Source organism: Prionailurus viverrinus, chromosome B1, assembly GCF_022837055.1.
Source record: "Prionailurus viverrinus isolate Anna chromosome B1, UM_Priviv_1.0, whole genome shotgun sequence".
NCBI classification, from domain to species: Eukaryota; Metazoa; Chordata; class Mammalia; order Carnivora; family Felidae; genus Prionailurus; species Prionailurus viverrinus.
In genome coordinates, this window is record NC_062564.1 from 165,573,523 (window position 1) to 165,596,881 (window position 23,359).

At 42.0% G+C, this 23,359-nt stretch overlaps 1 protein-coding gene and 1 long non-coding RNA gene across 3 annotated transcripts in view; one reads left to right on the plus strand and one right to left on the minus strand.

The window, feature by feature from the left end:
- The window catches only part of LOC125163830 (uncharacterized), a 63,502-nt gene extending 54,788 nt beyond the window's left edge, over positions 1 to 8,714 (minus strand). Inside the window, exons 1-2 of the long non-coding RNA XR_007151563.1 lie at positions 8,601 to 8,714; positions 3,835 to 3,976 (exon numbers count right to left, since the gene is read on the minus strand). This is a non-coding gene — a long non-coding RNA (uncharacterized LOC125163830). The remainder of the gene's footprint in view (positions 1 to 3,834; positions 3,977 to 8,600) is intronic.
- Positions 8,715 to 8,764: 50 nt separating this feature from the next.
- Positions 8,765 to 23,359, plus strand: part of TEC (tec protein tyrosine kinase) — a 125,453-nt gene continuing 110,858 nt past the window's right edge. For both annotated transcript variants that reach the window (XM_047856560.1, XM_047856561.1), the window contains exon 1: positions 8,765 to 8,845. The gene's annotated coding sequence lies outside the window, so the exon portion shown is untranslated. The remainder of the gene's footprint in view (positions 8,846 to 23,359) is intronic.

Genomic DNA, 23,359 nt, shown 5'->3' on the forward strand with positions numbered 1-23,359 from the left:
CACTATCTGAGAACGACTTGATTCACTTTTTTAAAAGTTTGTTTATTTATTTTTTTAGTAATCTCTACACCCAACATGGGTTTCAATCTCACAACCCTGAGATCAAGAGTTGAATGCTCTTCCAACTGAGCCAGCCAGGCACCCCTCTCCTTCATTTTTGAAGGATATTTTTGGTGGGTATAGGATTGTAGGCTGGCTGGCCATTATTTTACTTTAACACTGAAAACTGTTGTGCTACTTCCTTCTTCACGGTTTCTGTTAAGAAATCAGCTGCCATTCGAATTGTTTTCCTTCCATAGGTAAGATGTTATGACTCACTGGTTTTAAGATTTTTTTTTGTCTTTAGTTTTTTTTTTTTTAATGTTTATTTATTTTTGAGACAGAGAGAGACAGCATGACCGGGGGAGAGTCAGGGAGAGAGGGAGACACAAAATCTGAAACAAGCTCCAGGCTCTGAGCCATCAGCACAGAGCCTGACGCGGGGCTTGAACTCACGAACCGTGAGATCATGACCTGAGCTGAAGTCGGACGCTTAACCGACTGAGCCACCCAGGTGCCCCTTGTCTTTAGTTTTAAGAAGTTTGACTATGATGTGTCTTAGCATGGATTTCTTTGCCTTTATCCTGTGTGAAGTTTGCTTAACTTCTCGATCTGTAGGTTTACAGATTTTGTAAAATATGGAAAGTTTTCAGCTATTATTTTTTCAGTGCTTTTTCAGCCCTGCTCTCTTTCTCCTCTACTAATACTCTGAAGACACAAGTGGAAGATCTTTTGTTATGGTCCCAGAGGATTGTTCATGGATTTGCTTTGTTTTGTTTTTGTTTGTTCAGACTGAGTAACTTCTATTGCTCTCTCCAGTTCACTGAATTCCTATATTTCATGCATCCTGCTGAAGTCTATCCATGGAGTTTTGAAACTTTAGGTTTTGTATTTTCAGTTCTAAAATTTCCATTTGGTGAATTTTTAGGTCTTCTACTTCTTTGCTGAGATCTTCTATATAAAAAAAAATTTGTTTCAAGTGTATGTGTAACTGCTCATTGAATCAATTTTATGATGGGTGCTTTAAAATCTTTTTCACAAAATTCTAACCTCTCTGTAATCTTGGTGTTGGTGTCTATTAATTACCTTTTTTTTAAAATTCAGTTTGAGATCTTGTTTCTTGATATAGTAAGTTATTTCAATTGAAACCAGGACATTTGGGGAATTATGTTATGAGATTCTGGATTGTATTTAAGCCTTTGTTTTATCTGGCTTCTTCTGACACTACTTTGGCAGAGGAAGGTGGAGGGGCACTGTCTCTACCAGCTACCAGTTGGAGTTAGAAGTTCGGGTTTCCCACTCTTCCTCCATTGACAATCAAGGGAGGTGCTTCCCATTACTGCTAGGTGGGGTTGGAAGTTCTACTTCTCTCCTGGTTTTCAGTGACACCTCCCTGGCTGAGAGGGATAGGAATTTCCTGTTACTGCTCCCCACATGACTTCCAGTGACACTACAGTGTGGGGATATGTGTGGTCTCAATAATTGGTTTTGTATTCTTGTTTGAATTTATTGTGTAAATCCATTTTGGTTTTAAATATGTATAAAATACTATATACATGAATAATGTATAACAAGTTTTATATTTACATATAGTTAAGTAAATTAGGATGAAAATGTTTTGTTTATAGTGACAAACTGGGCAAAGACATGAACAGACACATTTCTTTTTCTTTTTAAATGTTTTTATTTATTTTTGAGACACAGAGAGACAGAGCATGAATGGGGGAGGGGCAGATAGAGAGGGAGACACAGAATCGGAAGCAGACTCCAGGCTCTGAGCTGTCAGCACAGAGCCTGACATGGGGCTCAAACCCACGAACTGTGAGATCATGACCTGAGCTTTAATCAACTGAGCCACCCAGGAGTCCCAACAGACGCTTTTCCATAGAAGACATCCAGATGGCTAACATTAAAGACTCTCAGCATGAACAGATGCTCAACATCACTCATCAACAGAGAAATACAAATCAAAACCAAAATGAGATGTCACCTCACACCAGTCAGAATGGCTAAAATTAACAGATCAGGAAACAATAATGTTGGCAAGGATATGCAGAAAGGGGAACACTTTTGAACTGCTGGTGGGAATGCAAACTGGTGCAGTCACTCTGGAAAACAGTATGGAGATTCCTCAAAAAATTAAAAACAGAGGACCCTACAACCCAGCGATTGCACTACTAGGTATTTATCCAAGGATGCAAAAATGCTGATTCGAAGTGGCCCAGGCACCCCAATGTTTATAGCAGCACTATCAACAATAGGCAAATTATGGACAGAGCCCAAATGTCCACCAACTGATGAATAGATAAAGAAGATGTGGTATATATATATATATACAATGAAATATTACTCAGAGATGAAAAAGAATGAAATCTTGCCATTTGCAACAACATGGATGGAACTAGAGTATATTACGCTAAACGAAATGAGTCAGTCAGAGAAAGATAAATACGACATAATTTCACTCATATGTGGAATTTAAGAAACAAAACAGATGAACATAGGGGAAGGGAAGGAAAAATAAGATAAAAAAAACAGAGAGGGAGGCAACCATAAGAGACTTTTGAATGCAGAGAACAAACTGAGGGTTTTTGGAGGGGTGGTGGGTGGGGGATGGGCAAAACGGGTGATGGGTACTAAGGAGGGCACTTGTGATGAGCACTGGATGTTATATGTAAGTGATGAGTCACTAAATTCTACTCACGAAACCATTATTACCCTATATGTTAATTAACTTAGATTTATTTATTTATTAACGTTTATTCATTTTTGAGAGACAGAGCGCGAATGGTGGAGGGGGCAGACAGAGAGGGAGACACAGAATCCAAAGCAGGCTGCAGGCTCTGAGCGGTCTGCACAGAGTCTGATGTGGGGGCTTGAACTCACGAACTGTGAGATCATGACCCGAGCCCAAGTCAGACGCTTAACTGACTGAGCCACCCAGGTGCCCCAACTAACTTGGACTTAAATAAAGTTAAAAAAAAAATGTTTTGTTTATAAGGGCTTTCTACTTTACTCCAGTTTGAGAAACACTGACGTGGGTGATAACATGGCCTGATGCTCAAATCAGGAGTCTCTGGAGATATTCCTATTTCTGCCCAGGTTGTTTCACCTACATGAAAAGACAGAAGGAGCTGGGGCCCTGACGCTATGGACATCATGCCAGTGTGACACTGACTTTTTATAGACAAGGGAAAAGTAAACTCCTACTAAGGGCTCTATTAGTTTCCTACTGCTGCTGGAACATATTATCACAAACTTACTGCTTTACAACAACACAAATGTGTTCTCGTACAGCTCTAGAGGTCAGCAGTCCGAAAGCAGTTTCACTGGGCTAACATCAAGTTGTCAGTAGGGCTGGTTCCCTCTGGAGGCTCTAGGGCAGAATCTGTTTCCTTGCCTTTGTCAGCTTCTCGAAGCTGTCTGCATTCCTTGGCTTGCAGTCCCTTCATCTTCAAAGCAAGCCGTGTAGCATCTTCCAACCTCTCCCCTGCTCTCTGTCCTCTGTTTCTCTCATCACGTCCCCTTTTCTGACTCTGAAGCTCCTGCTTCCCTCTTGTAGGACTCTTGTGAGTCCTACACTGGGCTCATCTGGATAGTCCACAATAATCTACCTATTTTAAGATCCTTCACTTACTCACATCTACAATGTTCCTTTTATCATATAGGTTAACAGATTCCTGGGTTCTGGGGATTTAAGATGTGGACATCTCTGGGGGTCGTTATTCACCTACCAAGAGGGGATGCTGTTAATTTGCAGTTAACATTTTAAAACTAAAATTTTAAAGGACTGACCTTTTCACCAGAATGTAAGCTCCACCATAACATGGAGTTTGTCAGGACGGTTCACCAATGGTTTCTCGGCTTTCTGCTGACGCAGTGATGGTCACATTTTCCCGACTGTCACTGTTGAGGAGGCAGCTAGGTAGAGAGCATTCTAGGCAGAAGAAACAGCAAGTGCAAGGCATCAGGGAAAAGTATACTTTTTATTCATACTTATAATAACATAACATTTGATATGACATAGCTCATTTTATCTCAATTCTCATGAACTATCAAGTCATGGATACACTGTACCCATTTTTCAATTAAAAATTTTTAAAAATGTTTATTTATTTTGAATTATTTTATGTTTATTTTTGAGAGAGAGAGAGACAGAGACAGAGACAGAGACAGAGTGAGCAGGGGAGGGGCAGAGAGAGAGGGAGACACAGAATCTGAAGCAGGCCCCAGGCTCTGAGGTGTCAGCACAGAGCCCGACGCGGGGCTCAAACTCACGAACTGTGAACTGAAGTTGGAGGCTTAACCGACTGAGCCACCCAGGTGCTCCTGTACTGTACCCATTTGAAACACTATTTAGATCCTAATCCAAAACACAAACTGGTCAAACCCTGAGGGTTTCACTCCATATGTTTCTCATCTTTATCTTTGATTCTGTTTCTTCTGAATGTAAACTGGTTTTACATCTGTGCCTTCTTTTCTGACTCTGCAATTTAAAAAGTTTTTGCTTACTATTAAATCAACATAAAAACATTATACAAGGAATTGTTTTTTGTTTTTAAACCCATGATCCATGATTAAACCTTTATTTTCTCTGGCACACTTGCATGGTTTAAGCGTGCAAAATCCAGAGTCCTACTGCCTTATATTCACATCCTAGCTTTGCCACTCACTAGCTGTGTGACTTTGGGCAAATTACTTAGATCTTCTCTGCTTCAGTCTCCTCATCTGTAAAGCAGAAATAACAACTGTACCTACCTCACACAGCTGTTGTGAAAATTAGATGAATTAATCTAATGTACTGAAAACGGATCCTGGCACACAGGAACCCCTCAAAAACTATTAGTCACTTTTCTTATTTTCAACCCAACAATTTTCTATGCACATAATTTTTATTTAATTGCAATAATAAAACATAAAACAATCATAGGATACATAAAGCACTGTATTCTACTTTTTTCATTTAATGTTCATAAGTTTTCCTCTACATTCCTATATTATTAACTTAGATACTTTTTAAAAAAATTTTTATCCATTTATTTATTTTGAGAGAGAAAGAGACAGCACAAGTGAGGGAGGGGAAGAGAGAGAGGGAGAGAGAGAATCCCAAGCAGGCTTTGCACTACCAGCACAGAGTCCGATGCCGGGCTTGGTCCCACGAAGCCATGAGATCATGACCTGAGCCGAAACCAAGAGTTGGACACTTAACAGAGTGAGCCACCCAGGTGCCCCTAACCTAGATACTATTTTTAGTGACAGCCTGACATTCCATACTGTCGGTAGTTTTGGCTTAAACATTTCCTTGTTATTGGGCATTTAGTTATTGTATTATTTTTAGTTACGATCTCAAAATCATGCTTTGTATACGATGCTTTTTCTTTCTTTTGAATGATTCATTTAGCAACTGTTCCTAGGAGTATAATTCTTGATTTTGTGTCCAACATTTAAAACTCCATGGGGCGCCTGAGTGGCTCAGTTGGTTAAGTGTTCAACTCTTGATTTCAGCTCAGGTCATGATCTCATGGTTCGGCAGATGGAGCCCCATGTTGGGCTCTGCATTGACAGCATGGAGCCTGCTTGGGATTCTCTCTCTCTCTCTCTCTCTCTCTCTCTCTGCCCCTACACCCCTCCCCCCCCCCCAATTAATAAATAAACTTAAAACTCCTTCTTACAGGAGATGTCTCAATGGCTCAGTAGCTAGAGCGTGCAACTCTTGATCTCAGGGTTGTGAGTTCAAGCTCCATGTTGGGTGTGGAGCATACTTAAATACAAAATACAAACAAAAACCCCACAAAACTCTTTCTTTCCTTCTACATAGTTCCAAAGAAGCAACTACTTTCAGTACGTGATGGAAAGAGAAGCAGACATATCATATTACCACAGTGAAGTCATTTTCATGTAGGAACAGACTCCTGATAAAGAACTGATAAGGTCTATAGTATTATCATCATTGTTTTCATCATTCATTCATTCAACAAACATGTGTTATTCATGTAGGGTGGGTCAGGTCCCTTGTGGGTAGGAAGAAAGTTATAAAAGAAAGCCAGAGACTTAAAAAAAAGAGTGATGAGCTCCAAATACAAACATTTTATTTATAAACCTTCCAATTCAGTGTCTTTTAATGCACAGTGTGGAATCTTTGTGCAAGTTAAAAAGAGGTATTTTCTTCACTCAAGGAACTAAAATTATGTCAACCCGATACTGGTCATCCAAACATACAAATTTTATAGAAGTCATGGGGATATCTTGTAAGAAGGAAGTCCTTGGCTGTAAGAAGTCTACATAAATGCCTTTGTTTTTTTTTTTGTACCTCAGCATTATTTTAAAATAAAGAAGACAGTAATGATGCGGTTGGAATCTTCTGTTTGGAAACAGAAGGAGGAAGTCTGAGTTATATAGGCTTCAACTTTGTTTTCTGTTTTCTATTAAAACTACTGAACTTTTCACATAAGAAATAATAGAGATTAAACTTTTTTTTTTTTTAGCCCACCACATCCTGAGTTCAGTTTTACACCTTTTCATCAGTATAGCTAAAGTTCTATAAAAGCCTCTCTTGCTGTCTTTATCTCTGTTTCTTTTTATCAACACTCCACTGAAAACAACTGCCAGTACTCTATACTACATGCTTTGGGTATGATATACCTGTGGCAGCCACCTACCTAAATTGAGAACGTAATGAGTGTCTTTTTTTAGGCAACAGCAAAACATTATGGAAACTACCCCAACTATCACTGATAATGAATTCTGTTACTGGGATATTCTGTTCACAGATCAGTTCTCCCTGGTTTTGAGAATTAAGACGGGTAATATAGACATTTTACTGTCTTTTTTATTTTTAAACTTTATGAAGGGGTAAGAAGGTTCTGGGTTTGTTGCCCTTTCAGTCAGAGTTCATCAACTTTGAAAATCTCATTTCCATTAAGTCAGAAATAGGAGCCAACAGAGTCACCTGGCGAGCACAGGCAAAGTGATTTGGAAATCAGTTTATTTGGTCACCACGACATCAGTTAACCCCTTAAGACAGTGGCTTTCCTACCTTTGGGCGTCAGTCCATTTGATGGAAGTGTTAAGTGTGTGTGTGTGTGTGTGTGTGTGTGTGTGTGTGTGTGTATGAGTTTTTATTGGAGAAAACCAACCTTATTACTATAACAAATAATTATAACTCTCTTTCCACACACACACACACACACACACACACACAATTTTTTTGTTCTGCTTTGTTTTGCATACAATTTCAGAAGGTTCCTTACGTCTGCTCCCTCAAAGAACACCTGCTCTGGAGGAAATTATGTTGACTAGTCAACAGTAGTTTCTGAGTGGGTAAGAGGCAGGAGAGATGGGGGCTGGGACGAAACAGTGGATCACAAAAGAGAAATTTTACTAGATTCATTCTGAGTGCAGGTCATTATGCTCAAGGGCCCCACAAGAGGGAGGGAGGATTTGGAACCAGAAGGCCTTGTGCTCTCTTCCCATCCCTCCCCTTTCCTAACTAATGACTTAGCCGAGTTATTAATCTTCCCAACCTTTAGGTTTTTTTGTATTTTTTTTTCCCCCTGTAAAATGAAATCTTGTCAGACTTCTTAGGGTTTATTGAATGCTTGAAGGAGAGTCCCAGATAAGCATGAGCTTGTAACTATTAATGTACTTGCCTTCCCTTAGCTTCATCTTCAGGGTTGTCTGCCTGTCCCCTTGTTCAGCGCCCAGCTCCACTGTCACCTTCCCAGAGGAGTCTCCAGGACGACCAGGTGGAAAGTAGCCTCCCTCTCCCCATCACTCTCAATGCCACCACCCTGCTGTATGACTATAGTCAACACATCTCATATGTGCAGTGGTTTCATTTTGAACTTGCTTCTTGTCTTTTCTCCCCCCAAACTAGAATACAAGCTCCTTTGAGGGAAGAGCCCTCCTCTTGTTTTCCCCGGGCCTGTAACAGTTCCCTGCACACAGTGGACACTCAGATTCTGGTGTCAGGATGGCAGTGGTTTAGAGGGCAGACTCCAGAGGAGGACGATCTGGATTTAGATCCCAGCTTTTCAGCTTACTATGTTGAGCGACATGAGGTTGATTATGTAACTTCTCTGTGCCTCACTTGTAAGATGGGGGATTCTGATATAGCATATACTTTATAGAAATGTTAATACATGTAAAGTACCAAAACAGAGCCTGGCACACCGTAAGTCTTACATAGGTGCTGTTTTCTACTTTTCAGTGAGTGAGGCAAGTGTTAATACATTAACAGTCAATGCACGTGACCTTGTAAGTGTATCAGATGTGCTCCGATGCCTCAGGTTTGACAGAAAAAGACTTACTCTTTTCATAAAACTCTTGCTTCGCTCTACTGCACCGTGCCATCCACCTGGCCCGCCACCGCTTAGCGGAAGGGGAGGTGCGGTTCCTAGTTCCGACAGAGTCCCCAGTCACCCACAGGTGGCACTGCTCGGGGTTCTCCCGGGGCCGGGGATGTCCCAAACCTCGCGGGGCGTTTCTCCCGGGGTAGGAAGTCTGGGCCTAGGGAAGCCCAGCGCCGCGCTGGGGACACAAGGGACGCTCCTCCGACTTACCTGAAACTCCAGCTGGGTCTCAGGAGCCGGGACGCGCGTCCAACCCACTCCCGCCTCCAGTCTCAAAACCGCCCCAGGGCTCGTGGGAACCGGTTGCTGCGGGCAGAAGCGAGCGGGGGCGGAGCGAGCGGGGCGGGGCGGGGCGGGGCGGGGGTGGGGCCTGCGGGCCCCGAGCTCCGAACTCCGCGGCGCCCGCGGGACTTCACACTGTCGGCGGCTCCGCGCACCCCGCGGGCTCCAGCCAGGTAAGGACGCCGCGCGCGCGGGTTGGCCGGGCCGGCCCCGGGGCTGCGGGGACCCGGGCAGGAAAGGGTCGGGACCGGCGCGAGGCGAGAGGTGGCTTCCACGAGCCCAAAGACTGGCCTTCCTGGGATGAGGAAGATTTTATCCCTCACGCGGCGTGGTGAGCGCGGGCCCGCCACGCCAGGTGAGGGACCCGGTCCCCTTGGGTCCGGGAAGAAGGGACAGGTGCGCGCTCCCGCGGAGTCGCACCTTCCCGGCGGTCCGCGCCTCCCGGCCTCTCGAGTTCAGGCGCTGGCCTCTCCGGAGGAGCCCCCGCCCCCTTTCTTTTCGGGTCCCAGGGCTCAGGCCGCCCCGCGGCAAGTTCAGCGTTGGGTTCGCTTCCCAGCTGCGCAGCCAGGTTGGTTCGTCCTCTCTGGGTGGCAGCACAGCCTCCATTGAAAGTTGGCACCATCGACGGAGACATTCCACAGTTGTACGTGTCCGAGTGCCTCACCCCACCAAATTCACTTTTTTTTTTTTTTTTTTTTTTTTAAATCTGGGAAATTGTTTGAATCTTGAAAACAGGGGTTCGGTGACTACAAGTATTGGAAAAACTAGGATCTTAACCTGGGAGTGTGCGCTTTTCTTGGATCCTAAATTTCCTTTTGATCTGAAATTTTTTTTCAAGGAAGAATAATAATGTGTTTCTGTGTACCAGGTTCAGAAACACTCTCATCTGTTGCCATTCTTTGGAAACTGGAATATTTGATTAGAAGAGTTGACCTCAGTGTCAACTGGGAACAGGATGGGCTGGTGGCTGAGTTTGAAGGTTATCCAAAATAGTTGAGCGTTTTGAGCATATACCCTGTATTTTTCCAGTGAGTGCCCATTTTCCTTTTAGGAAATTCCGAGAATTTAATCTCTTTGAGATGAGTCTCCCCTAAAGATCTGAGGTGGAAAAAACAACCTCAACAAACCAGTGGGTTTCCCAATTAAGTTTAGGATGTAACAGGTTGGTTTGTGACCCTGGTAGTTCCTTAGTCGGCAAGAATCACATGGGGGATGGAATATCATGATTTATAGGGAGAAAAGAAAGTATGTTGTAATTTTCTCATCATGTATGGGAAAGTATTTTTTAGTTCAGTTACATTTTCAGGGTTTAGGAAAGACCTATATTTTCCCCATGCCTCAATTAATCTGATCGATATATCACTATTCTTGGCAATTCATGATGCTTACTGCAGTGTATTTATGTTAGTGAGTTTGAGTCTTCTCATAAGGGTGTGTATGTTTGCTTTTTGGAACTGTCTAGGGCAAGTGTTGGAAACACATGCAAATCAGTGCTGTGCTCTAGTTGGCAAAACCTTTGCTCCACATAGGTCTTTGAACTAAAATTTTCACAACTCCCCAAATAGAAACGAATACAGAATACTAATGTATGCTCTAGCACGTTTAACCTGTTTACTTATTCTGTACTAAGCCAGTCATCATGTTATTTCAGCAGATGGTTACTCAAGGGCAGGGGCTATGTTTTATCAAATCATGGTCAAGTTCAGAGAATGGTAACCTTTGCTCTGTAAAGTTGACCCTTGACAGGGTGGTTGGAAGGGTTATGCTTGGAGAAGAATTGTTGGTCTCCCTGCCTTGCTCTGCATATCCAGAGTGCTAGGAGACTGAGCCTTGGGTCTCTAAGTACACCTCTGCTTACAGGTTCCTCCAGGTTGGCTGGGTTGGTGCCTCCTCCCCCTGCCTGGCTCTTCCGGTTTTATGCTTCCACCCCACTCCACCCCTCCCTGGATTCCTACCCTTAGGGAGAATTACCTTATTGTTCAGGGCAGAGAGACTAAGTCCACATAGTTTGCACAGGGGTGTTGACCCTCAGCCTAGTGCTGGGTCCCCCGAGGATGTTTAGTAAATATCTGTTGAGGACAACGTCACTTGTTTTAGAGTCCTTATTCTCTCTTGTTATTTAGTCTACAGAGGTGAAAAGGAGTGAGGTTGAATGCAGATCAATCATTTTAGGGGCCAGTTGCCTTGGTCAGATTAGTGTAGTAAAGGGGACATTGGAGTCTGTTAGTGAAATTAGCTCATGGTTGTTGGCAATTGTAAGATTATCCTGTACTATGTGATTATGCCATGAGAATAGCTTTGTTGAAAAGAATCCCAGAAGAGGGGGCTTATTAGTTACCTCCACCTGGACTTGCCTTTTTGTCTCTGCCCTAGATCAACCACTCCTTCCTTGGTTGGATTATAACTATTACCTTTCCCACCGCATTTGGTTGTTTAGAGCTCAGATGACCACAGCTATTGTGGCCTAGATGTAGAAAATTACATTTTCTATTGTTTGGGAAAAACAAGGATGGCATTTTGCCAAATTCCATGTATATATATGGAATATATATGGAATATATATATGTGTATGTATATATGTATATATACATATACATACATATACATATATACATACACATATACACATACACGTATATATACATATATGTATACATATATGTATACATGTGTACATATGTATACATATATGTATACATACGTATATATATGTATATACATTTAAGCTTTTTAAAAATGTTTATTAGTTTTGAGAGAGAGAGAGAGACAGAGAGAGTGAGCAAGCATGAGTGGGGGAGGGGCAGAGAGAATCCCAAGCAGGTGCTATGCTCTCAGTGCAGAGCCTGATGCAGGCTCAAACCACGAAGTGAGATCATGAGCTGAGCTGAAATCAAGAGTCGGATGCTTAACTGGACTGAGCCACCCAGGCACCCCAGTTTTAAACTTTTAATCTAAATTAGATTTCTCTCTTTCTAGAAACAACCACATGTAATTCTTTGAGCTGGTTATTTTGGTATTTGTTGCTTGTAGTTGCTACTTCTTGAGTTTTGCAGTTTGAGGCTTTATCTGTTGACTTCCCACTATGGAAGAGGATGACGTGGCTCCCTTTTTTCCTCTCACCCCCCCACCCCCACCCAACCACAGCTTCCCTAATTTTCCATCCTTGCAGTGGTTAAACAGTAATTTTGGTTAGATCAATGTACATAGCTAAGCAGAGCACAGCTTTTTGTTTTCTTTGGAGTTCATCATTGCTTTGTTTGTTCATTTACTTAGTTTCTTACGTCTTCATCGTTAATTCTCTGGCCAAGAAATCTCTTGGCCAGATTTCTGAAACTTGCCTCAGATGCATCAGGTATTCTGCCAATTTCACTTTCCTGAAGTTGTCCCTGAGCCTCCTGGCTTGCCCTAATATGGACCAGTTCACCTCTACACATGGGACACAGTTGTCACCCTGAGGACTTCCTTTTGTCATCATCCTGGGGATCCCCATCATTTCTCTCCTCTTAACCTGTAGTGCATGTCCTCTCTGTCTTGGTAGAGTCCTTTTTTTGATAGAGCACGTTCTCAAGGAGCTTCTTGGAAAAGATGGATGGATATGTATTTTTTTCTTGATGGTGAATGCCTCTAAATAGCTGTTTTCTACTGACAATTGATAGTTTAGAATTTTAGGGTGGAAAATTTGAAAGCATTGTTTCATTGCCTTCTAGGTTGTGGTGTTGCTATTGAGAAATTCGGAACTGTTCTGATTCCTTAATTTTTGCTGTAATTTGCTGTACAGTTTACAAACCTACTGAGTCCTTCATGGAAGTTCATAGAATTTTCTCTTGGCCTCCATGATCCTGAAATTTCATGATGCTCCTCCTTAGTATGGGTCTGCTTTCATCCATTGTGCTGGGCTCTTTGAATCCTGAAACTTATACCCTTCAATTTGGGAAGTTTTCTTGAATTAACTCATTGATAATTTCCTCCTCTCCATTTTCTGAGATGTGTCTTTCAAAAACTCTTATTGTTTATATATTAGATATTTTGGACTAGGCCTCTAATTTTCTTTCCTAATATGTGTCTTTTAATTTCTTGGTTCTGCTTTTGGGGTGATTTTTTTTTTCAATTTTATCATCTCATCCTTCCACTGAGTTTTTAATAAGTATAATCATATTTTTAATATTTTAAATTAAAAGCTCTTTGTTTTCTGAGGGCGTGTGTGTGTGTGTGTGTGTGTGTGTGTGTGTGTGGTACATTGAAAGGAAGGAAAAATTCTTCTGTACCCTCAAGATCTTCTAGCTGGACTAAGAATTAAATTTAAATCAGACAGATTAACAAGAGAAAAAAAAACAGTTTTATTCCATATGCACAGAGGCCCAATTATGAAATTGAGACCTAAAGAGATGTTGAGGCAGGCAGGTAGGTTTTTTATATTTTTTAGACATAGAGACAATCTGTGAGGAATTAACAGGACAAAGAAAATTTGGGAACTCCAATTAGTAAAGAATTCTAAACAGAATTTGGGCTGTGGTAGTAAGTGAGTAAAAAGTAACCAGGGTTGTTTATAGAACCTTCTAGGCTCTAAATTTCCCATCTCTGGAATTAAGGTAGTCTTTTTACCTCCTGATGCAGGGAGTGTACCTTTCACTTGGGAGATTTATTTCCCGCTTTCAAGGGACAGAGGAGGGTCTGGTGTTCTTGCTGCATAGGCTGTCTCCTAAGTAACTTTTATTTAAAATAATCAACATGCCAAAGTGGCATATTTGGAGGTGGCCTGCCCTTGGCCCCTTCCATATCTATTTCTTGCTTTTATTTTATGATTTCAGTGTCTTATCTGTCTTATCTCTCTGCGGAGTTTAATTTTTTTGAAAGTTTTTTCCTTCCTTCACAGACTCAGTTTCCCCATGTTGCCTTTGTCTGTTGATTTAAGTCTCTGTCTTTCCTGTTAGAGACTTTCCTCATATTCCTCATACCCTTTTGTTGTCTGCTCACATTTGAGTCGGGGATTAGGAGCTGAAGTTGTGTGTGGGCTTGTTGACCGGGAATTTCACTGTCAGGTGATCTGGCTGGGGTTTTATTTGGCAAAACTGATGTCATTACCTCTTGGGCCACTGAGAGTCCTCAGAAAAGGCTCTTCCACTCTTTTCCTGGACAGTGATGGAGAGCTTGGCTGCCAGTGATCTGGGAACTAGGTGGAGAAGAAGGCTGGAAGTCTCAGCATCCACATGTTTATATAACCCCTCCTTGGTGTTTCCAGAACATCTGAGCCATGCCTGATGTACCCCATTCCAGAGACCCCCTCTTTTACCCTCTCTGGGAGAGGAGGTGGGGAAGACACTCCAGGTGTTTTTGCAAGGGTAGGCAGGCGGAGATCACCTAACTGCTCAGAAAGGCTGAAGGGATATGGGACATCCAACTGCTTTTTAAAGTTCAGTTGTCTTTATTTTAGCCCACCTCTCTCCCCGCAGAGGGTCTAACTGCCTTGCATTATGTAGCATTTTGAAGATTCTGTCGTACATTCGGGTTGTTTCTTGACTTCCCTTCACCCCACCAAAATGTTTTATTATTTTCTCTTCTGTTCCCTCCATCTTTGTGGGTTTATGCATTAAAGAAAAAAAAATGATTTTTTTTTTTTTGGTCATTTTATTGAGTTTTCAGGAGGGAGAGAAGGTGGAAGGTCTTGTTCAATCTGCCATTGGTGCCTTCAGCAATCTCCACTGAGAGACTAGTGTGGTTCAGCCATGACGTTATGCTGCTGTTTTCCTGCCTTTACCAACAGTAAACGTTCCTTGACCAGTCCAGTTGTATTCTTTCACTGAACCCCGTTTAGACCTCAGATTTCTTCTTCTGCCACTCTAAGCGTCCACCACCAACTAATCACAGTTGTCATGGGAGGCAAGATCTCCCTCTAGACCTAGCTTGGGTGATATATAGTGTACTGGTCATAAAGCCCTTGTTTCCATTTCTCCAATTCACTTTGTTGAGGACTCATTCTATCCCCTTGGCCTCTGATTACCTTTCAGTGAAACTCCTCTTCAGATGTTTTAATCTGAAAGGCAAGCCTGGTGTCATTGGTGGCCATGTGGCCTCGATGGAAGTCATCATTTCCTTCTGGAGGCCAGTTTATCACACAGTTGCCTTACTAGCAGAAGCATCCTCATTTCCTCTTTCAAAGCTCATGTCTTTCTTGGAATGTGCACCCAGTTCCTGTTTCTGGCTGGGCTGATCAGAGATGACTGATCTGTGCAGTGCCTCATGGATGGTCACAACTTCCCTAACCCCCTTTTACCAACTGAGTCATTCCTTAGGCTTTAATTCAGTGTGCAGCCTTCTGTCCCAGTAGCTTGACAGCATCAGCATGACTTTATGCTTAACACAGAGGAACGATGACAAGTCAACTTCCACTAAAGGAGGAAGAGCATCGTTCCCAGACCATCTTATCTGTGCAGAAAAAGCAAAACTCTGTACTCCCAAGATGGCGTCTCTGCACTGGGAATACAGAAAACACCAATGCTAGCAATTGCTAATTGGAGTGGGTACAGGAGTGATTTGCTCTCTGGGGGATGGCAGTAAAGGATAAAATGGTTAGGAAACACCATTCACCTGGAGCCCACCAGGTACCATTGTGAATGAAAACTTGGCCGGTGGGAATAGCTACAGTGCTCATTCTTCCATCTGTGCTTCCACAGCTATCCTTCCCTTTTCTAAGTAGAACCTTGGAAGCCATTGCAACCTCTCTTCCCACGCAGTAGAGTTTTTCTCTAATGTGTTAAGTGCTTCTCTGAACTTCTTTTCGTCTTCTTAGCTAATTTGTAAACTCTCCTAGGGAAGAGTGCAATGCCTAACAAATACTTGATGAATGTACCAAATGAATTTTTTTCCAGATAATTGTGGACACTTGGCAGTTAGGGGACAAAAAAAGATGTTTGGTCATAATTATTCAAGTTGGACCCAATAACCTAAATTCATGAACTTAAAAAAAAATTTTTTTTTTAATATTTATTTATTTTTGAGAGACAGAGCATGAGTAGGGGAGGGGCAGAGAGGGAGACACAGAATCCAAAGCAGAATCCAGGCTCCGAGCTGTCAGCAGAGAGCCCAGTGTGGGGCTGGAACCCATGAACTGTGAGATCATGACCTGGGCTGAAGTCAGACACTTAACCAACTGAGCCACTCAGACGCCCCATTAAATTCTTGATTAGACTCTCACTTCACTCTGTCTAGACTGAAACATAGAGCATTCCATTTAAGTTTCCCCAAGTGTATTGTTTTTTGTATTATTTAGAAATATTTCTCATTGGAAACATTTTTTAAAAATTTAAATGTTTATTTAATTTTGAGAGACACGTAACTACATGGCATTTGTTTTTGAAAGTTAAAGCTTTTTTTTTTTAAGTTTATTTATTTGTTTTGAGGGGGAGAGCAAGGGAGGGACAGAGAGAGAGAGAGAGAGAGAGAGAGAGAGAGAATGCCAAGAAGGCTCCACACTTGTCAGTGCAGAACCTGACATGGAGCTCGAACTCACAGACCACGAGACCATGACCTGAGCCAAAATCAAGAGTCAGATGCTTAACTAACCAAACCACCCAGGTGCCCCTTGAAGGTTAAAAGCTTTTGAAATGATTAGCTATAGGTTATCAAAGTGACAGACTTTAAATTGTCTTCTACTGTATGAGATACTTCTAATGAACTGTCAAATATCCTACTCCCTTTATCTTTAATTTTTGTGAAACCCTAGCCTGATTGCATAGGAAAAGATTTTAGCTTCTTCTCTTTATCCTGAATAGAGTTCCAACAATGTCTTCCTGTTACTATTTCCTTGGAAACTCTATGTCCTCATGTATCCCCCAATATTATGTTTCAACCACAACATGTGGAATCTTCACATGACTGCCCCCAAAATGAAATTGTGGCTTTTCTTTTCCCTACAAAGGAGTGATTTAAACGTTTATTTTTCTGCAGATATAATTTAAGTGTGCAGTAAAGTTAGTTTTGACCATTGGGGTTATTTTGGGTCCAAAGAAGGCAGTTGGCTTTCTTTTTATTTTCCTGCCTTGACTGACAAAAATGCCTGATCCTTTAACCATGCAGATAAATAGAAATACAATTTAACTGAGTTATGAATGTAGTTAGGCATATAAATTTAAGTATGAATGCTTTTTAATTTTTTTAAAAGATTGTCAACTTATTTGTCACATATTTAGATCAGTTATAGGAGTCTTGCATTAAAGAATTCTTATTCATAGGGTCTGGGGTTGTAGCTGAAAGAGCTTTTTGAGCTCAGCTGGTGATGCGTCCTCCTGCCTCACGTAGACTAAGGATAAATCTCTGGATGCCACAGGGATTCCTCAACTCCCAGTATGCTCTTTGGATTCTCCCTGCCATCATTAAACATTTTTTTTTGTTGTTTTATAGAGTTTCATATATTCATTGTTAAAAAATATAAACAGTGCTGAAGCTTATAAAGAAATTAAAAATGACCCCAAACCATTCCAGACAGAATCTTGGTGAACACCCCTTCGTCATCTCTATCATCATTTGACTTTTTAAAGATCTTCAGCAACTTTCTAGAAAATAATTAGCTTAAGGAGCATTGTGTGCAACTGTTTATGTAACTCTAAATTCTGTAATTTTTATATATGTGTGTGTATGTATATACATATATAAATACACATACATACATGTATATACACACATGTATATACATACAGACACATACATACAATTATTTATGAGGTTATAATTAGTTCATACATAAAGTTCTTTGGGTAACATTATTTCATATAGGTATTTTTGTAGGAATAATTATCATTTTTAATAAGTAGGTGATAGTCTGTCCTATGAATATACAACGGTATTTTGAAGCACTTTCCAATTGTACAATTGGGGTTGTTTTCTTTTTTTTTTTTTCTAAGTAGTGTTGCTATACTATCCCCTTTTGGGGATTATTTTCTTGGGGAGTATTTCTCAAAATTTCACTCTGGGATTGAGGATTTCTAGCTTCTGTTAATCATTGTCAGGAGGACACAAAATGATAATGTGAAAAAGTTCACTAGCTGCATCAAGTTATCTAAAGTTTCCGTTATCCTCTATTTTGAACTTTTAGATCAACAGTATCTACTTTGTGTGAAGGCACAAGGTTTAGCTGGAGTCATTGAGGCCATGTTATGTACTAGGTTGTAGGTCAGATAACAAAGCCAGAGTAACCCAACGGGTCCACTTGCAGAGGCTGTGTTCTGGGTGGTAACGTCTATGGCCTCCTTTGATCTTGTTGGATGTGGTAGGAAAAGTGTCTAGGGATCAGTAACAAAAGGTGGAGAGGTTGTTATGGTATCTGTGAAACAACATTTGTCCTCAGTGCCTGGTCTAGGGTTCATGAACCTTTCTGTAAGCAGGGGAAGGCATTACACACCTATAAGGAGTTCCAACCCTCCCACCCATTTCCCCATTCTTGGACTGCAAGAGGAAGTAGGAGGGGCAGGGCAATGAGCAACATTAGGGAATTTTGCATTAATATCTTTTCTGGGTAAAGAACTCGGGGTAGAGGACAATCCTATTCAGGTTTTTCCCTTGACATCTTCCTGTCTAATGTCTAAAGCCTGGGCTAGAATTGTAAGTCAGCTATTAACTGGCGTTATGTTCCCAGGCCTCAGGTTTTCCACCTATTAAGCAAAGCATAATGACACATAATTAACAGTCTGCTTCAGAAAGATTCATGGCCCAATGCTTATAAAGGACTTTGAGCTTTTCAGAGTGTTTTATACACATTCATGTATGATGACATGGCTTGCTCTGTGTAGCAAAGGGCATCTATATTATGCCTGTTTTAAAGATGAGAAAAGTGAGCCTCATAGAGGATAATAGCTTGCTGAGAATCGGAGGGTAAATTTAATGTACCTTCTACAGAATTTTTCTTGGATTTTGTGGAACTAGTGGAGTCTAAAATAAATTCTACATGAGCATGCATGTGTTGGAAAAGTGGGTATTACAGTTTTTAAGCAAATACAACCTTTGTGGGGGTAGGCATAGGCTACTCCTTTGTAAGGGGGAATTGTGTTTGACATTCAGTGGAGTTCTTGAAGGGCATGGAATAATTATGGAAGCTAGGGATAAACTGTGATTTTCAAAGTAATGTGGAAAAGTCTCCACACACAGTCGGTTAAATAAATTGAGTCAGGGGGAGTTTGGGAGAAATGCTTTGTCCCCAAAACAGGTGGGGTCGGTAAAGACAGAATAAAGGCTTGGCGTAGATGAACATTTCCTAGAACGCAAATGTGAGTAAACTAGTCTAATTATTTTTTTTTTCAACGTTTATTTATTTTTGGGACAGAGAGAGACAGAGCATGAACGGGGGAGGGGCAGAGAGAGAGAGGGAGACACAGAATCGGAAACAGGCTCCAGGCTCCGAGCCATCAGCCCAGAGCCCGACGCGGGGCTCGAACTCCTGGACCACGAGATCGTGACCTGGCTGAAGTCGGACGCTTAACCGACTGCACCACCCAGGCGCCCCTAATTATTATTATTTTTTTTAAATAAATGATGTAGAAGAGGGAGTGCACAGTGTAAACTCCAAATTTACAGTCAACATGAACATACTGGGACATTAAAAGGCCGAACTGCTGGTCTCGGGTCTATGCAGTGGTGATGAGTGCATTTAGGTAAAATGAGTCCATGTGTATATGCAGATGGACATTCCAGTTTTTTTACTCAAGAAAGATTCAGAACTCAGGACCCCTGAGATCAGGAGTTGCATGCTGTTCCGACAGAGCCAGCCAGGTGCCCCTGTAAACTCTTAACCGAAGAGATTCACTAAGTGTACAACCTGGAACAAAAAAAGCTAACTAAATCTTAGGTGTTGTTACAGATAATTCAGAAATGTCATTTTACCCATTTTCATGTTTCAGCATCTAAGATAGTTTCATCAGCGTACCTTAAAGACATAAGACCTAGAGAAAAGCAAATGTATCTATCGGTGGCACGGACTATTGAGTAAAATATCCCCATTGATTTCTTCGGTCGAGAAAGATAAAAGCTGAGGAGATGTGTGGACAAGGGCATGCCCTCTTATAGCTCGGTGATACAGGGAGGCCATTCATTTGCACCTTCTTTATTCCCAAATAATACCCCACCTGCCCCCAATAGTTAATGTTTTTGATCACAGATGATGTGCCAGGCTCCATGTGGAGCTCTTTACATGTCTTAGCTCATTTAACCCAGGCTACAACCCAATGAGTGGGCAAGGTCATTCCCAACATTCTTCAGATGAAGAGCCTGGAGCTCAGAGGTTCAGGGAGATGTGGTTTTAGCAGTGGAACCAGACATGAGAACAATGCAGTCTGACTCCAGAGGGTACTTTTATAGCTCTACTGAGTATACACGCTGAGCTACACTCTTCTCCTCTTGTTACTTTCTGTCCTGGTAAAGAGAAATGGACAACCTAGAAGAAACCATGAAGGCCTGCTTCAAACGAAATGAAAGCAACCAGTTCTTCTGGGTATCACTCCAAGCCCCTGAATCCTGAATATCCTAAGATGTCTTTATAGCAGCGCCATTGGATGGAAATATTCTGTGAGCCAGATAATTTGAAAGTTCCTGTTGGCTACATTAAACAAGCGAAACACACTAGGTGAAATTTATTTTAATAGTATATTTTATGTGGCCCAATCTATAAGAAACATTATAATTTCACCATGTAATCACATAATGATTGTTAATTATTAATAAGGTACCAGAAATAACTCAGGAGCTTGATTAAGAGCAATAACGTGCAGGACACTGCAATGCAATACAGTATCTTTTTTTTTAATTTTTAAAAAAATATTTATTTATTTTTGAGACAGATGGAGACAGAATGCAAGTGGGTTAGGGGCAGAGAGAGAAGAAGATACAGAATCCAAAGCAGGCTCCGGGCTCCGAGCTGTCAGCACAGAGCCCGACGCGGGGCTTGAACTCATGGGCCGTGAGATCATGACCTGAGCCAAAGTCGGACCCTCAACCGACTGAGCCACAGGCGCCCCAGTGCAATACAATATCTTATGTAGTGCAGTAGATAAAGTAAAATGTCCTACCAAACAATCAAGTTTTGGCTAATGGAGAAACATTTTATACTGCTTCCGTTTTAAATTTTGAATTAAAATTAAATAAAATTAAAGATTTAGTTCCTCACTTGCAGTAGCCACATTTCAAGGGCTCAACGGCTATTTGTGGCAAATGGCTACCATACTGAGTGGTGCAGCAAAAGTTATTCTCTGTCTCCAAAGGCCCAGGGACTCCCGGATCCTCCATCTCCACCCCTAGATCCTGACCCCTCCCAGCCCCCAGTTCAGCTTCCTTGCCTCTGCCTAGAGCCGTCATGTACAGTTGTGCAGTTATGCACTGTACAATCTGAGATGGCATTCACATTGTAGATATAGTGGGCTTCTTTTATTTACTGTAACAGGGTTTTGGAAGGTGGAAGTAAAGTTAAAAAAATTTTTTTTTAATGTTTATTTTTGAGAAAGAGGGCGAAAGAGAGAGAGAGAGAGAGAGAGAGAGAGAGAGAGAGAGAGAGCCAGCAGGGGAGTGGCAGAGAGAGAGGGAGACACAGAATCTGAAGCAGGCTCCAGGCTCCGAGCTGTCAGCACAGAGCCTGACGTGGGGCTCGAACTCCTGAACCTGTGAGATCGTGACCTGAGCCGAAGTCGGATGCTTAGCTGACTGAACCACCCAGGTGCCCCTGGGTGGAAGTAAAGTTTTTAAAGGCAGAGACACTTTTTCTTTTCATGCAAAGGCATTTTGGGGGCGGTGATTATAGTTCTGTTCCTTCTTAGCATTCTAACAGTTTGGCCCAGGCGTTGTTCTCTTGTATGCTCAGCGCCTTCCCAGTGCCCACACCCTGTGGCTGAAAGTAGTGAAGTGGCTTCAGTCAACCTCTCCAGCCCCCAAATAATGCCACAAAGCTATCGTCACTCTTCATGGTAGTTTACCTTGGAGCTATATGTGCCTCATTCATGATTGTATCTTCCGTGCCTCGCTGCATGCAGCAGGTGCCCAAGACATTTATTGATTTAAACTGTTTTCTCAGTGTTCACTTAGGCCCCTGTGTTGTGTCCTGAGTTGCCCTTAATGAACCTTGACCCAGGGCTGCTTTATCCAAGTGCTGACATGGCTCTCTCTTTCACCGAGTCACAGCTCACCATTCATGTGGTCATGTTCTAAGTAATAATAATTGTCATCATTGTTATTATTACTAATAAGCTACCATTTATTGATCACTTTGTGTCAAGCTTTGTGTCTAGTCATTTATGTGCCTTATTTCATTTACCCTTTCCACACATCTCTAGGAGGTGGGTGCTATCATTATCTCCATTTTATAAGGAGGAACTGAGGCACTGAGAAGTTAAGTAATTTACCTGAGGTCACACAGCTAGTAAGTGTCCAAGCTGAAATTTAAAACCAGTTCTGTCTGACTTCAAAGCCCTTCTATGCTGTAAGCATAGGGCTTCTCTTTTGGTACCTGGGGCCTGACCAGTGGCTACATTATAGTGGACTTACTACTTATTTGCCCAAATTTCCTTCCTTTGGGGAAGGAAGCTCGTGTGGTTTGGGTGGGATGGACACTAACCCCAGGGACGGTCATGTGACTTAGCTTTGGCCAATCTGAGAAGTGTCTCCACCTGACCAAGTGATTGGCTCAGAGCTTAACGCAGTTTGCCCTGTCAGGCTCCTTTTCTGCTCCAGTTAGGAAAGGAGGCATTCTTGTCCCCTGGGACTTGTTTGGTTTTTTTTTTTTTTTTTTTTTTTTTTTGTTTGTTTGTTTTTTTTTGTTTTGTTTTTTTTTTTTCCTCTGCTAGTGTAATGTAACCCGGAACTCCTGATGACCATCTTTTCCTGCTATATGGAGGAAGCTGTTTGAAGTAGGAGAGAATGAACGAGGCCAGCATGCTGAGACATAGCACTGAGCAGTGGTGGGAGCGCAGACAGCACCATTTAAACCCCAGGATTCAGATGTGCCTGAAGCAGCCCAAGACTGTTTGGTTTTATGAGCCAGTCCATTCCTTTCGTTGCTGTTGTCAGCTTAAATCAAGTTATTTGCAGTTGAAAGAGCCCTGCCTGATATCCAGACTTTCCAGAAAGTGAATATTTTTGTTTTGGATTCCTCATTACCATTCTGTATCTACCCTTTGGATGAGTCCCCTACTTCTTGGGCCTTGGTGCCTACTGTTGCCTGCATCTTGCCTGGAAACCTTTGCTCCCTGGAGACTCTGTACATGTTCAGCTTGCTTGTTCTCTTTTAGGTCTCTGAGCCCTGCCCTTAGGAAGGGAGATGCCACACCCAACCCCTCCTCACCACTCGCCCCATCTCTTCCCCCATGGCAGAGCCCACACACAGGGATAAGTATTATGCTATGAGTACAGAATTGGAGAAATCTGTTCTTCGTAGACATTACAAAATTACTCACCAACCTACTTTTGAATGCTGATCAAAGATTGTTGAATGGTTAACTCATCTGGCCTCTGACACTATCTGGGATCTCAGCCAGCTGAGGCTTAGGCTTTGCCTGTTATCCCCAGTTTCTTGGCTCCTAGCCTTTCTGATCAGCTCTCTCCTAAATACTCTCAACTCCCCTATGATTCTGAACTTCCATTCTTCTGCTGGCTTCCTTCCCAATCTTTCCGGCGGTCCTCCGAGGGCATTGTTCCATTGTGAATCAACACTCCCACAC